The sequence below is a fragment of the Malania oleifera genome, chromosome 1 (genome assembly GCF_029873635.1).
Source record: "Malania oleifera isolate guangnan ecotype guangnan chromosome 1, ASM2987363v1, whole genome shotgun sequence".
In the NCBI taxonomy this organism is placed as follows: domain Eukaryota; kingdom Viridiplantae; phylum Streptophyta; class Magnoliopsida; order Santalales; family Ximeniaceae; genus Malania; species Malania oleifera.
The window spans coordinates 68,799,030-68,817,048 of NC_080417.1; positions in this window are offsets into that span (position 1 = coordinate 68,799,030).

Sequence of the window (18,019 nt, forward strand, 5' to 3'; positions counted from 1 at the left end):
CTGTGTAAATTAGTACTGGATTTGCATTTAACTGCGTGTATATTGTATCATGATAACACTCAAATGCCACACACTCATATAACATGTGTTCTTCCTTACTGAGAGGTGTCTCACCCCTATTGTATGTACATTTTTACAGGTCCTTCGAGTAACTGGAACTAGCGTCCTGGTGTAGGGAGCGTAGTGACCGGTGTACTGCGTTAGCGAATGGGTAAGTGCTAGGACTGTAGTTTGTTGGGTTGCCATTTTGAGTGGTATTTGGGCACCCAATTTTTACGCTTTGTTAAAGCCATGTTTTGCTCTTGTATAGACTCTGGTATGGTACTGCATATGTTGATATAGAATGACTTTTTCCGCTGCATATATGATTGTGTCTTGGATGTTTTTAGGGTCCCTGGGAACCCCACGGGGTCGGACCCTCATCCAGTGTATTGTATTAGTGATGATTTGTATGATACAGGGACAGGTTAGGTTACTTTTTCACCCCTGGGTCCCATTTTGGGGTTCGGGGCGTGACACCAACACTTTTTCCAAAAGTTTAGACTTTAAATAAACTTTTAGTTAAAGAGTCTTTGGGTGTTAACCAATCAACGTACTCCCTTACGATTTCCACAAATTATTGATCAACCAACATACTCCATTTCGGTTTCACCAAGCCCAAAAGCAAATTAATCTTCAGCTTATTTAATTTCCCAATTATGCAGTATATATGATCAAGAATTTAAATCATCCATGCAGTTTATAGGTATGCTGAAAAATAAAGAGAGTAAGGGAAAGAGAATGACACCACATTTTTTATGGGGTTCCGCTTATCCCCAGCCTATGTCCTCGCCTTAGGCAAACCACCTAAGGATTCCACTATACATGTTCCTTTCCATGTGGAAAAAAACCATTACAAGTGATACCCCAAGCTCAAACACTCCTTCACTAGGTTAGAGCAATGCCTCTCCAAGCGATACTGTGGAGACCCGTAGAATTATGGTAATTAAATAATAAAAGAGAGGAAGTAAAGGATAATTTTAAGAGGATTAGCAGGGTCTCGTCAACAAACGCAGAGTGTTTGTTGACAAACAGTCTTCTTGGGTTCGTCAACGTGGACACGTGTCTCATCGACGAGAAAATACCGAGAGGAGGGCTTTTAGGACCTGAATTTCATCAACGAGGAGTAAGGGTTCATCGACGAAACTCCTTCTTGGACTCATCGACGAGGTGATGTGGCTCGTTAACGAGGCCACGTGTCAAGACACCTATAAATACGCAGGAAACGGGTTTCAGCAGAGGAAAATTTTCTCTCTCTCACTTTCTCTCTCTAAAAATGGGATTCTTTCACTTCTCTCTAAGTTTTTGGCTTTGTCTCTCTCTGGTTCGACAATCAGAAGCTACCACGGTGATCTTGGGAAGATTCTTTACAATATAGTCAGAGTGAAATGTCGATTTGAGAAGTTTGGGAATCATCCCAAAAACCAAGGTGAGTGGATTATTTGAGTATTCTCAGTATTATCTAGTTTATTTGAGGTTAGATTTAATATTATATGCGAATATACTAGAATTTTGTGAAGCAAAATTTGAGTATTATATTTTCAGGAATAGGGTGTTTTGGGACAGGGACCCCAGTGAATATTTTCAAGAGCTCAAGTAAATTATAATCCAGGAAATTTACAAGTATGTAGGTTTGGGGTAATATAGTGATTTACTGGAAATATGTTTATGGGTGTTATTTCAGAATTTCGGGAATAGTACGTCATGTGCATGAGAATTAAGTTAGAGGCGAGCCTTCTAACCAGTTAGGTAAAGGAGATATGCTATGCTAGAAATTTTAACAAGTTTACTAGGAAATTTTGTATATATATATATATATATATATATATATCAGTTTATTAATCAACTTTTCCAAAATATGAGTTTTATTATTATTTATGTGGCCTAAGTGGATATTCACCTGATACAGAATTTATGTAGTTTTTCCAAAATATCATGATTTACAGTGTATACATATATAGATGGATATTTACTAGACAGATATTTATCAGATAAGTATTACAAATATTTTTCAGACCAGTATTTTACAGTAATCACATAATGTCATGTTTTCCAAAACCATAACACTTAAACTTTACAAATTATTCGGTTAGATATTACAGTCAGACATACAGTTATTTTATTAAGATATTACATCATTTACACATCAGTTATATAGCTTTATGGTTATTTTGGAAACATGATGAAAACAGTTGGGTAATTATAGTAATAGTATATACAGTATCAGACCCCTAATGGATTATATCATACAGATTCAGTTAGCAGAGTGTGGTACCGTTGCTATTTTTAAATTAGAGTGCAACCACACATCTCAGATAGTATGTGGATTCCGTCAACCATGCCCAGAGAGTTTGCAGTCTCCCTAGAACTCTGGGTTAAGGGGGCCCGGTTTCACGAGGTAGTTTTCTAGTTCCGTGCGTAGTAGAGGACGCAGTTTGGCCAAACTGAGGATTGGTAAAGTATAGTTGACTTACCTAGTAGGCTAACTAGAGTTAAGTCCAGCCTACAGGCCACACAACCCTATCATGAGGGGTTAAATCATGACATACAGTTTTCTAGGGAAAAATCTCAGTTATGTATATGTATACAGTTTTACATAATTTTTAGCAAATATAGTTTGATATTAGAAGTATGATACGTAGAAAAATTCAGATCATACGGTTATATTTTGAACTATGATGGATGTAAGTTATATTCTATACTGATCTACCAGCTTATACAGTTTCTAATATTGTCATTATAGTATTTATGCAACTCGGTCGCCACACACTAGTAATAGCATATTTCCACTTACTGAGCATCGTCTCATCCCAACAATCTAACATTTTTCAGGTGAACTAGTTAGGCGATCAGATCACGCTCGCAGATAAAGAGACCTTTTGTTTTGCCCTACTTATAGGGTAAGTGTATTCAGAGGTTTATGTTTTGAGTAAATGGTACTGGGGAGATGTGTAAATATGTATATATGTCTTGAAAACACTAAATTTTGGTATTGTATACACACACACACACACATATATATATATATATATATATATATATGGGTGTATGACTTTATGTTTTCCACTGCATAGGTGTGTCAATTTGTGTACAGGGATACTTCAGTGCCCATATGAGGCTTGAGATGATATAGCAGATATAACAGGGGTATCAGAGTAATATATATAAAAAAAAAATGGTGTAATTTTTGGGTCATTACAGTTTGGTATCAAAGCCTAGGTTGCTAGGTTCTATAGACTCTAGAGTACAACGAAAAAAAATACCAGAATTTAGAAATGGAATCTTAGGAAAAGTGGAATAGGATATCGGTGAATTATGTTGGAAAATTAGGATGAGAATTTGAGGTTCTATTCTGTAGTTTGGAGGTAAAGTTTTGGGGTGGTTTCTGTGATTTTCCTGGGGTGACGATTCCAAGAAAACCATAGTAAACTATCGATGATTTCTATTTTCATACAGTAGGGCTCAACCTTAAATTAGTGGTAAGAGGTTAGGGGTATTTTAGTTAGTATAGTATTGTAGTGTTCAGATACTTAAAATAATTTAGTAATATTGCACGATGGACCCAGCAGGTAGTAGCGCTCATGCTAGTGGCAACGACGGAGCAGGGCCTTCTAGTGTAGGAGGCGGGGATTCAGATGCTGTGCTACGCAGTGTGGCTCAATAGATCATGGCTGAGATTGCCCAAAGCTCCAAGGAGCAGGGAGGTCCATCTACAGCTCAGGGGTGCACAATTATGAAAATGAACCCACCAGCATTTTCAGGAGCGGCTGATCCTGCAGTTGCGGAGAATTGGGTGCAGAAGATAGAGAAGATTTTGATGGTGCTTCAATGCACTGATGAGCAAAGGGTCCTTTATATGACGTATAAGCTAACAGGGGAGGCCAAGAGATGGTGGACGGCCACTATGTTATTGGAGGAGCATAAATCAATTCCAGTGTCGATGACCTAGACCCGATTCAAGGACATATTCTTTGATAGGTCAGTCAGAGTGGCTAGAGTATAGGAGTTTCTGAGCTTATCCCAGGGATTGATGACATTCCAGCAGTACGTGTTGAAATTTATCGAATTATCGCGTTTTTGCCCTTATATTGTTCTAGATGAAGCTAAGAAGGTCAGGATGTTAGAGAGGAATTTGAAACAAGATATTTATATACAGGTGGCAGTATTGAGGATATAGAACTTTTTAGAGCTAGTTGACAGGGCCATAATAGTATATAAGAGTTTGCCGAGAAAGACTGAGATACATAGCCAGAAGAAGAGGACCGCACCCTCGAGTTTTCAGGCGGGGTCCAGTCAAGGCCCTTGGAGAGGAGGTAGATCAGGTGGGGGTCAGAGGCAGACATTAGAGCATAGTGGATTCCAAAGTGGACAGTTTTATCCCACCTACCCTAGATGTGGACGGAGACGTCCAAGTGAGTGCCAGCTAGGGGAGAACGTTTGCTACCGTTGTGGGAGACCTGGCCATATGGCTCGATCATGTCAGATGCCGTGATTTATGCACTAGCTCCCAGACCATACCAAAGTGGTCATCAGGCACCTCCTGGAGGCCAGCAAAGGAACACGGCGCCGGCGCGAGTATATGCGTTGATGCCAAGAGACGCCGAGACTGTTGGAGACGTTGTCATGGGTACACTTGTTGTATTATCATATAAAGTCATTGTTTTATTTGACACAGGTGCCACCTATTCCTTTATATCGATGGGATATGTTAGAGTAACTAGGGTAGAAGCACAATTATTAGATGTAGAGCAGTTTGTGGTCACACCGACAAGATCTATGGTAAGGTGTAGGAAGGTGCTTCAGAACTTTCCAGTAAGCATTCAAGAGAAAGTACTACCAGCTGATCTCATGGTACTAGATATGTAGGGATTTGATGTAATACTGGGTATGGATTGGCTAGCAGCTAATCACGCCAACATAGACTGCCATAAAAAAGAAGTGATTTTCAAACTCCTGGGTGAGCAAGAATACATATTTGTGGGTTCACGTGTACGTGTCTCGCCACAGCTTATGTCAGCTATTCAAGTGAGGAGACTGCTACAAGGTGGTTTCCAAGTATATGTTGCCTACATAAAGGAATTGGCAAAAGAAGAACTAAAACAAGCTAATATATCGGTAGTTAGAGAATTTTCAGATGTTTTTCCTGAGGAATTACCTAGCTTACCACCAGACTGGGAGATTGAATTTACCGTGGATCTATTGCCAGGGTCAGCACCGGTATCTAAAGCACCATATTGTATGGCTCTAATCGAATTGAAGGAATTGAAAGATTAGTTACAGGAATTGCTGGATAAAGGATTTATCAGGCCCAGTGTGTCGCCCTAGGGAGCACCAGTTCTATTTGTGAAGAAGAAAGATGGGACCATGAGGTTGTGTATACATTATAGGGAGATAAACAAACTGACAGTCAAAAACAAATATCCTCTTCTTAGGATTGATGATTTATTTGATCGGCTCCAAGGGACCCAAGTCTACTCCAAAATTGACCTGCGGTCTGGTTATCATCAAATGAAAGTTAGAGTAGAGGATATATCGAAAAAAACATTCCGAACCAGATATGGGCATTATGAATTTTTGGTGATGCCGTTTGGGTTGACTAATGCACCAACAATATTTATGGATTTAATGAATCAGGTATTCCATCAGTACTTGGACCAATTTTTTGTTGTATTCATTGATGATATACTAGTCTACTCGAAGAGTTTTGAGGAGCACGAGCATCATATGAGGCTAGTGTTGCAGACATTGAGAGAAAGGAAGTGGTATGCAAAATTCAAGAAATGTGAATTCTGGTAAAGGCAGGTTACTTTCCTCAGGCATGTGATCTCCGAGGGCGGTATATCGGTTGACCCGAGTAAGATAGAGGCAGTGGTGAGTTGGGAAAGGCCAGGAAATGTCTAGGAAGTCAAGAGTTTTCTGGGTGTGGCAAGCTACTACCGACGCTTCGTAGATGGTTTCTCCAGATTATCGGGTCCATTAACATGACTTAGCAGTTAAAACAGCGGTTGGTTTCAGCACCAGTACTAGCTATTCCATCAGGAAAGGATGGATTTGTGATTTGGAGTGATACATCTTTGAAGGGTCTCAGATGTGTGTTAATGCAGCATGGAAGAGTCATTGCCTACGCATCTAGACAGCTTAAAGAATATGAAAAGAACTATCATGTGCATGATTTAGAATTAGCTGCAGTGGTTTATGCTTTAAAAATCTGGAGGCATTATCTATATGGTGGGAAATGCAAAATCTTCACGGACCATAAAAGCTTAAAATATTTCTTTACCCAAAAAGATTTGAATATGATGCAAAGAAGGTGGCTAGAACTTATTAAAGATTATGACTACACTATTAGTTATCACCCAGGGAAAGCAAATATGGTAGCAGATGCTCTGAGCAGGAAAACAATTGGACCAGAACTGGCAACTATGGAGGTTCAGCATCCGATCCTGATGGATCTAGAGAGACTTGGTATAGAGTTGGTAGAGGATAATCCTCAGGCATTTATTGCTAGCTTAATTGTGCAGCCTATGTTATATGAAAAGATTAAGGCCGCTCAGGGTGATGACGCAGAATTAGCAGAGGTAATAGCTAGAATATGGGATGGTCAGGGAGAGGAGTTTGGTATCTCTGATGACGGAGCTCTGAGGTTTTGCACCATATTGTGTGTGTCTACAGATGATGATATTAGGAGAATGATTTTGGAAGAGGCTCATAAATCTCTGTACATAGTTCATCCTGGTTGTACTAAAATGTATAGGGATCTACGAGAGTATTTCTGGTGAAGTGGCATGAAAAGAGAGATTGTCGAATTTGTGCAACAGTGTTTAATGTGCCAGCAGGTTAAGGCTGAGTGCCAGAGTCCGGTAGGGCAGTTACAACCATTATTTATCCCTGAGTGGAATTGGGACCATATAACTATAGACTTCGTCACCAGACTACCGCCAGCACCACATGGTTAGAATGCCATCTGGGTAATTGTTGATTGGCTAATGAAGACAGCTCATTTTCTACCTATTAAATTTGGCTACTCTATGAACAGATTGGCAGGGATTTACATTCAGGAGATTGTTCGACCCCATGGAGTGCCAGTGTCTATAGTCTCGAACCCTGATCCACGCTTTACATCATGGTTTTGGAAAAGCTTACATGAGGCTTTGGGGTCTCAGTTAGCATTCAGCACCACTTTTCATCCTCAGATAGATGGACAGATAGAGAGAACGATTTAGGTACTTGAGGATATGCTGCGAGTGTGTGTATTGGACTTTGGGGGTAGCTGGACCCAATATTTGCCGCTGGTTGAGTTTGCCTACAATAACAACTATCAAGTCAGCATAGGCATGGCACCTTACGAGTGCTTTATGGTAGCAGGTGTCATTCTCCTCTATACTAGGATGAGTTAGGTGAGAGGCGAGTTTTGAGGCTAGAAATAATGCAATAGGCATACGATAAAGTCTGACTTATTAGAGATAAAATCAGTACAACATAGAGTCGGCAGAAAAGCTACGTAGATACTCACCACCAGGAACTGGAATTTAAAGTGGGCGATCATGTATTTTTGAAAATAGCACCACTGAAGAGAGTCATGAGGTTTGGGAAGAAGGGTAAGTTGAGCCCTAGGTTTATTGGCCCATTTGAAATACTTGAGAAGATTGGATTAGTTGCCTATCGACTAACTTTACCACCAGCTTTATACAAAATACATGATGTATTTCATGTTTCTATGTTAAGGAAATATGTCTCAGATCCTTCCCATATCATCAGTTATGCAGAATTAGAATTCAGTAATGCTTTAACTTATAAGGAAGTTCTAGTACAAATTTTAGACATAAAAGAACAGGAGTTGCGCAATAAGATACCACTAGTAAAAGTCCTGTGGAGGAATCACACAGTGGAGGAAGCTTCTTGGGAGCTTGAAGAGGAAATCAGAGAGAAATACCCACATGTGTTTAGTGGTGTAGAGTAGTGATTTGTAAAGTTCAAGTAATGCTAGTTTTATTTTGTTTAGTACAAGGTAACGAATGTATAGTTGAATTTTAGATTATAGGATAGGTAGTGTTTTGCTTTTGGGAAAATTTTCTTTTATAAATATAGTTGTAATCTTCCAAAACCCTAAATGTAACCATGGTATTCCTCCGCCATAAGTGAGGGAAAGTAATAAAATAAGTAGCCTATTTTTCCTTAATGAATGGTGTTCAATACAGATAGTAAATTTCAAGGAAAGAATTTTATGAGGGGAGAATGTAGAGACTCATAGAATTATGGTAATTAAATAATAAAAGAAAGGAGGAAGTAAAGGAGAATTTTAAGAGGATTAGTAGGGTCTCATCGACGAATGCACGAATAGCCTTCTTGGGATCGTCAACGTGGAAACATGTCTCATCGACGAGAAAATACTGAGAGGAGGGTTTTTAGGACCTGAATTTCATCGACGAGGAGAAAGGGTTCATCGACAAAACTCCTTCTTGGACTCGTCAACGAGGTGACATGGCTCGTCGACGAGGCCACGTGTCAAGACACCTATAAATACGCAGGAAACGGGTTTTAGCTGATGAAACATTTCTCTCTCTCACTTTCTCTCTATAAAAATGGGATTCTCTCACTTCTCTCTAAGTTTTCAGCTCCGTCTTTCCCCGGTTCGATAATCAGAAGCTACCACGGTGATCTTGCGGAGATTCTCTACAACATAGCCGGAGTGAAATGTCGATTTGAGAAGTTTGGGAATCATCCCAAAAACCAGGGTGAGTGGATTATTTGAGTATTTTTCAGTATTATCCAATTTATTTGAGGTTAGATTTAGTATTATATGTGAATATACTAGAATTTTGTGAAGTAAAATTTGAATATTATATTTTTAGGAATAGGATGTTTTGGGACCCTACGGACATGGGTTGGGGACCTTAGTGAATATTTTCAGGAGTTCAAGTAAATTATTATCCAAAAAATTTAAGAGTATGTAGGTTTGGGGTAATATAGTTGATTTACTAGAAATATGTTTATGGGTGTTATTTCAAGCCTTTGGGAATAGTACGCCGTGTGCATAAGGATTAAGCTGGAGGCGAGCCTCCTAGCTAGTTAGGTAAAGGAGATATGCTATGCTAGAAATTTTAGCAAGTATACTAGGAAATTTTGTATATATATATATATATGAGTTTATTAACCAGTTTTTCCAAAATATGAGTTTTATTATTATTTGTGTGGCCTGAGTGGATATTCACTTGATACAGAATTTATGTAGTTTTTCCAGAATATCATGATTTGCAGTATATACATATATAGATGGATATTTACTAGATAGATATTTATCAGATAAATATTACAGATATTTTTCAAACCAGTATTTTACAGTAATCATAGAATGTCATGTTTTCCAAAATCATAACACTCAGACTTTACAAATTATTCGATTAGATATTACAGTCAAACATACAGTTATTTTATTCTGATATTACAGCATTTACAAATCAGATATATAGTGTTATGGTTATTTTGGAAACATGATGAAAATAGTAGGGTAATTATAGTAATAGTATATACAGTATCAGATCCCTGATGAATTATCTCAAACAGATTCAGTTAGTAGAGCACAGTACCATTGCTATTTTTAGATCAGAGTGCAACCACACATCTCAGATAGTATGTGGATTCCATCAACCGTACCCGGAGAGTTTGCAATCTCCCCAGTACTCTAGGTTGAGGGGGCCCGATTTGATGAGATAGTTTTCCAGTTTTGTGCGTAGGAGAGGACGCAGTTTGGCCGAACTGAGGATTGGTAGAGTACAGTTGACCTACTTGGTAGGCCAACAAGAGTTAAGTTCAGCTTATGGGCCGCACAACCCTGTCATGAGGGGTTAAATCATAACATACAGTTTTCCAGGGAAAAATCTCAATTATGTATATGTGCACAGTTTTACAAAATTTTCAGCAAATATAGTATGATATTAGAAGTATGATACGTAGAAAAATTCAGATGATACAGTTATATTTTAAACTATAATGGATGTAAGTTATATTCTGTACTGATTTGTCAACTTATATAGTTTCTGATATTGTCATTATAGTATTTATGCAACTCGGTCACCACACACTAGTAATAGCATATTTCCACTTACTGAGCGTCGTCTCATCCCAACAATCTAACATTTTTTAGGTGAACCAGTTAGACGAGCAGATATGGCTCACAGTTAGAAAGACCTTTTGTTTTGCCTTGCCTATAGGGTAAGTGTATTTAGAGGTTTATGTTTTTGAGTAAATGGTACTGGGGAGATGTGTAAATATGTATATATGGTTTGGAAACACTAAATTCTAGTGTTGTATATATATAGGTGTATGACTTTATGTTTTCCACTGCGTAGGTGTGTCAATTTATGTATAGGGATACTTCAGTTCCCATATGAGGCCTGAGATGATATAGCAGGTATAACAGGGGTATCAGAGTAATATATATAAAAAAAATTGTGTAATTTTTTGGTCATTACAGATACCCCATGCTTGGGCACTCCTTCAATAAGTTAGAATAATCACCTCTCCATGCGATACCCCATGCTCGGTCAACAATCCAACAACCTAGAATCGTCAAAAAAACTGCAAGAATACAAGATAATCGCTGTGTACAAGAACACTCTCTCAAAGAGCAAATTAGTAAAAATTTAGAACTATATACTTCAAAATTTAAACATCAATTAGAAATAAGATGAAGCTCAAGTATAGAATTCACCAAGATTCCTTCTCAAGATAAGGATCGGTGGTAAAAACATATTAGGATGGATTAGCACTTCAGTATTCTCAGCAGAACGGATGAGCAAGAGTGAGCTATAAAAGAGATTTCAACTTGAAGGCTTGAATGCTGATTGTTATGCTTGGTTCTCTAATTCATTGGGTTAAAGGAGTATTTATAGAGTTTTTAGAGTAAGTTTCCTCATTGCTCTACTTGCTTAGAGTGTCCCCCAACATTCAAATTTGAAAACCTAATTTTTCAGAATTTTCTTATTGAAGTTCGAATTTTAAAATCTCCTTGGGTCAGTCGGCTGAGTCACTCAACTGGGCCTATTTTATATAGGTCAATCAGCTGGACAGTCGGTTGAGACCATTCTGTCTATCCAGGAATTTTAGGAATTAATTGTTAGTCGGCTAAGTGAACATAGTTCAAATTGTTTAGTCGGCTAGACAGTCCAAATAAAGGTTTTAATTGCCAGTTGGTTGAGAAAACCCAGTTCATTCTTGGTCAGTCGGCTAGACAGTCCATTTTTCCAAAAAAAAATTCATTTTTAAGACTTTAATCCTGTGTTATTTGAAAAAATCAAATGTTACTTTTAAAAACATTTTATAGGGTTTTCAAAAAGTTGGTCTCTAAGTCAATATTGCATCCTAAAGAGCTTCAACATATTTCAAGAGATATTCAAATATGAAGTACTTACATAAAGACTTCTTAAGACTTTGACATTCTAAACACTTAAGTCTTCATGCTTGCTTTGGTTCTATCTTGTCTTCAAGCTTTAATATACTTTGAGCTTTCTCTTTAATATCCATGCTCTCATAATCGCCAAGCTTTAATAGAACTTCTTGGAATCCATGCCTTTAAGTTTCTTTTGATCATATTTTTTTTTATTTTAAGACTTCAATAGATCCTTGTGAACATTTGACCTTACTTTCTCATAGTTGAGTCTTGAAATATCATCATTTAACCAAATATGTGAAGTTCCTCTTATTTGTTATCACCAAAACAAGATTTTAAGCCTTGTAAGGCCAACAAAAATCAAGCGTAGCAATAGTTTTAAACTATCCTAACCTACCCATTCCTAAACTTTTCATAATTCATACATATACTCTAGTAAAAAATATTCATAAAGTCATATAGAATTTATATCCTAAGCACTAATACCAACTATAGTGACCCAAACCTATAAATATTTTTATAATGGCGAAAACGAAATATAACCTCATATACTAATTATACCAGAGTACTAATTACTTAATTATAACAATATCTCCAATATTAAAATTAACGTCCTTAAGATTTACAAAACATTAAAAACATAATTATTTTAATATTTATCCTAAATAGCTCTTTCTAATCCCACCCACGCTTTCGCTGCGCCACTCTAATTTTTGGCACGCACTTCAATGCTATCTATAATATGGAATAATGAATGGGGTGAGACAACGCTCAGTAAGTATAGGCTAGATTATTATTAGTGTGTGGATAAAATAAGTTTTACATTAGTTTAATAATTTAACTTTAATAAAAACCGCATTTGTAAACTGTAAATCACATATATAAATAAATATACATACTCTCCTTCAAAACATCATTTAAGCATATTAAATAACTATAATCACATAAATATATAAATATGTTTAAAAAAAACTCCTTTTGGCCTATGGGTGTCATGTTTACCCCCATGATTGGGAAGTGCGGTTCAAAGATTAGACTTAACTGGTTAGCTGACCAAACTAAATCAAACTGTAACATGTCTGCAAGTGCGATTTTACTATCACACCTTGGTCCAGAAGCAGGTGTGCATTCTTACTCATACTCAGGATAAATCAACTATCACCCACCAACACTTACACAACAATGTGGTTGCACTCATACTCATCTGTAGCTACTGTACCGAGCATCCACAACCTTCGAGCCTTCAGGGTTCTTAAAACATATTATTATAATTTATGCATTAAAAACAGTATCATAATAATCTCATCATTATAACATCTTAAAAATTCCTCTTTACTCATTTATGTAATAAAATAAGCTCATGCCACACGATTTGCATACTAATAATTATTATAATTAAATTCACATACTTAATTTAATTCAGGTATACTCATGAAAATCTGACATACTCAAGTCCACTTACCTTTGATTCGTTCCTCTGATGCAATAACATAACGAATTCCTAAAGTGAGCTGGGAAAGAGTAGAAGAGTGAGAATTTTAAGTATGTAAAAATTCTCCATCTCCCACTAAATTTTTTTCCTCACTTATTCTTCAATTTCTTCTTTGAAATTACTTATGAAAATTAGCTCCTATCTGTTTTTATTTATAAGGTGAATTGGAGAAATGACATCTGCGTAATTTACTTGCATGCACGCATACATGCAGAGAAGGAAGAGATAAGATAGTGTTGGGGAGGGGGGTTGCTTGCATAGAGATTGGGAAATTTTTAATGCAAGCAAACAAACAACAAAAAGTAAAAAAGGAAGGGGGTGTACATAGGAAATTTGAGTGTGTGTGTGTCAGGTGACTTCCTTATCTATATATATATTACTATATTATATACTTCTATTATATTACTATGGAAAGGGTGTAAGACAAGAAAATAAAAAGGCAAGGGGAGGGGGTTACTTTACTGCAAATAGACAAAAGATGGGAAAGGATGTGTCTCGCTTGCATGGGATAAAGGAATTTTGGTTGGCTTGCTGTTAACTTTGGTGTATTCCTAAGAAGGAGGTGAATTGAAATTTAAAAATTTATCTCCTATGTTAAACTATCCAGTAGCAATATATACACAACCTAGGGTTTGTCTATGCACTTTCAAATGCGCAGATAAATATAATGTATGAAAATTAAATCATGTGCAGCATTCACAGACAATTGAGAATAACACACGTGTGCAGTAAATATAAAGTGTTGAAATGTAAAGTGTACATACGATATATTATCAGGGTTTGGCCAATACTGCCTACGTCCCCGCCTCGAGCTTACAATCAAAAGGGTTTCCAACATGGCTCACTTAACTGGTAGAGTGACACCATTTGCAATCTGGTCAATTAACGGGACTAACCTCAACCTACAACTACACCTTACCAGGATGGTGCACCTAACTTTCCTAACCGGGTCAAAGCCAATCTGGAACTTTTAACAGTGCAAGTCTCCCTCTTCAGGCCCACGCTTAGAATACAATCAATTACAATACAAGATGTGTACAAAATATATGCTTCTCAACCAAGCAGACTTGTACCAGTATTAATCAACGCACACTAATAATGTAAGAACTATAAGCTCAGTGTTATATGTGTGCAATTAACACTCAATGTAATGACTATATCTAATCAAGCACAAGAGTGCATCGGTAAGCTAATCTTTGAAACTATGTATAAATGTAAATCTCAATCACAATTTAGGGTTTCAAAGATTTCTACCAAGAGTATTTAGAATATCTAAAAAATGTTTTCTCAATATTCAAACACAAAGAGATATTCAAAAACAAAGCTTTTGAAAATATTTTTGCACACTCAAAAAATACAAACTCAATGATAATGCAAAGACTCACAAGCCACTAGATTTTCCCACACACTGATTTATCAAGTAAAATTAAGGGAAAAATCTTATGCTCAACTCTCAATCCGAAAATCAAAAACACAATACAATGAGAGTTTCCTAGCAAATGAGGATAATGTATAACCACTCAAATAACTCTCACAAGGTTTGGTTTAGTAAAAGAATGAGTGTATGAGAGAGTATAGGCTTTGTATGAAAAATAGGCTTTGAAATATTTCAGAGGATTTTCACTTAATCAAAATGCTAATCCATCACTAATATGAGCAAATGAACCCCTATATATAGAGGTGGCCTAAATTATAACCGTTGGGGATACATAAGGAATTATTATAATTGTTTTAAATGGGTTTAAGAAAATTAACCTTATTTAACCCCAATTAATTGCGATAAAATTTAAGCCAACCCGAGAGTTTTGGTCGACCGAGCCAAGGTTCGGTCGCCCGAACAGACACAATAGAAAAAGTCAAATTTGAACTTCGGGTGCCTAAATAAGTGTTTAGTTTGCTGACCAAGGTGATTTTCCATTCTATTCAAGGTCTGGTCACCTGGTTTCAAGTTCGGCCTGCCGAACTTGAACATTCGGTCACCCGAAATTATTTTGAACGTAATGTTTGCGTGCCCGAGTTGGTAGAAAAGGTAAGGGTATATGTTCGGTGGACCGAGGACGGTGAAGTCCTTTTTAGTTTGGTTGCCCGAAGTTAGGTCAACTATTTGACCATTCAACAGTTGCGTCAACCGAGGTGTTTTGAAAAGTTTAGTCGCCTGAAACCCTATTCTTTTAGCCCTTTAAGTCCAGTTTTAATTCAATTAATTCCTCTGATATTATATGTGATTTTGGAGACAATCTTACACGTAAGTGCAAGGATCTAGGGTCTTTTCTAAGGTCTAGGCATTTTAACTTAGCCTAAAAACCTGGCGTCGGTCGTCCTTCGGCCTACCAAAGTCTTGTCTAAGGTCTCTTGATTTCTAAGTGATGTGTAGGGACCTAGGGTCGTTATAAGGCCTTTGAGCTTGTAGTTCCTAACATTCATGACATGCATAAATTATTGCAGACCTTATGATTAAAATTAAAGACCCGAATGAATTAAATATAAATTACAAATGTAAACAATTTGTCTTCAAATTCTTCGAGTCACCATATGCCTTTGCCAATTCATGCAAGATTGATCCTGCACACAAACTCGACAAACATTAAATACCAATGTATTTGTCATAATCAAAATGAGATATGACCCACAAGGTCAACACTTGCTTTAATGCAAGCAGGCAATGGATATCTATTGTTTACTTATATATATATATAAGTATGATATTATTATTATTATTATTATTATTATTATTATTATTATTATTATATATGTATATATTATGATATTATAATACATATATATTATTATGATACTATTATTTATTTATTTATTTATTTATTTCATATTAATTTAGTTAATTAATTAATTAATTGTTTATTTATTTATTTTTTTCGAATTATTACATCCTCCCCTCCTTATAACAATTTCGTCCTCGAAATTTTGTTAAATATATCTCTAATTAAAATCTAGCGTAACAATAGGTTTAAACTATCCTAACCTACCTATTCATACCCTTATCATAATTCATACCTATACTCTAATAAAAATTATTCATAAAGTCTATAAAATCTTTATCCTGAGCTCTAATACCAACTGTAGTGACCCCGAACCTATAAATAATTTTACAACGGCGGAAGCAAATATAACCTCAAATACAAATTTTACCAAAGTGCTAATTACTTTATTATAACAATGTCTCCAATATTAAAATTAACATCCTTAAGATTTCCAAAGCATTAAAAACATAAATATTTTAATATTTATCCTAAATAGTTCTTTCTAATCCCACCCACACTTTCGCTGCGCCACTCTGATTTCTGGCACCAACTTCAATCATATCTGTAATATGGAATAATGATTTGGGTAAGACAACACTCAGTAAGTAGAGGCTAAATTATTATTAGTGTGTGACTAAGATGAACTTACATTAATTTAATAATTAACTTTAATAAAAATCATATTTGTAAACTATAAATCACATACATAAATAAATATACGTACTCTCCTTCAAAACATCATTTAAACCTATTAAATAGTCATAATCACATAAATATATAAACATATATTTTAAAAACTACTTTTGGCCTATGGGTGTCATGTTTATCCCCATGACTGGGTTGTGCGATCCGAAGATTAGACTTACCTGGTTGGTTGACCAAACTAAGTCAAACTATAACATGTATGTAAGTACGATTTTCCTATCACATCCTGGCACGGAAGCAGGTGTGCATTCATACTCATACTCAGGACAAATCCATTATCACCCACCAACACTTACACAATAGTGTGGCTGCACTCATACTCATCTGTAGTTACGGTACCGAGCATCCACAACCTTCGAGCTATCAGGGTTCTTAAGACATACAACTATAATTTATGGAGTAAAAACAATATCATAATAATCTCATCACTATAACATCTTAAAAACTCATCCTTGCTTATGTATGCAATAAAATAAGTTCATGCCACACGATTTGCATGCTAAAAAGTATTATAATTAAATTCACGTACTTAATTTAACTCAGGTATATTTATGAAAATCTCACATAATCAAGTCCACTTACCTTTGATTCGTTCCTCCGACGCAATAATATAACGAATTCTTAAAGTGAGTTGGGAAAGAGTGGAAGAGTGAGAATTTTAAGTATGTTAAAATTCTCCATGCCCCACTAAATAGGATGTAATTGGTGTAATTCCAAGAGGGGGTGAATTGGATATTCTAAAATTTCTTCCTAGTTTAAATTAGATAACAACAGTATTTCGCAACCTAAAGTCTTTCTAAGCAGTCTCAATTCCCCCAATAAATCAAGTATGCAAATATTAAGAACATATATAGCATTCTTTGCAAGTAAATTATTTGCATACCACAAACACATCCCATTTATATTTTAAAGTGTGTATGTATAACGGTTAACCAATAAATACGAACATACACGAGTGCATCTTATCTCATTTAAATTAGATGTTTGCATGAAAATAAGTTTAATAGTAAATATAAAAGCATACACATATAGAAATTAATGTGTAGAAAATAAATGAGATAGAGAAAGAGAGATACACGATATTTGTTATCGAGGTTCGGCCAAGTCAGCCTACATCCTCGCCTTGGGCACCCCCCCCCCCAAAGGATTCCACTATCCTTGCTCACTTAAACGGGCAGAGTAAAAGTTGTTACAACCTCTCTTTACAGGGCGAGGAATACCCTAAATCAATTACCAGGCTAAGCTGAATTGGACCAGTCTACCTTACAGGACAAATACTTGTCAATTCAATTTATAGGTTGAACCCAACCGGTACATAAAACAATATTTTGTATATGTAAAAATGCTTCTAAATACAAGCAAAGATGTAAAACTTTAGAACTCTAAAAATGCACTCTCGTATGATATAAAATATGCTCAAGAGAGTAAGGGTGTTTTTCTCAAAGTAATATTTTCAATCTTTGAAATATAATGTATATAATAAAAACTTCAAAGATTTAAACCCTAATAAAATTTTCCCCCAAAAATATTTTTCAAAGAATAATAGGGGAACCTAGGGTTTTCTTCTAAAGAGTTTTTGCACAGATGAAAACATTTGATCTTTGATTTAAAATAGGAAGTTAGCAATAAAACATT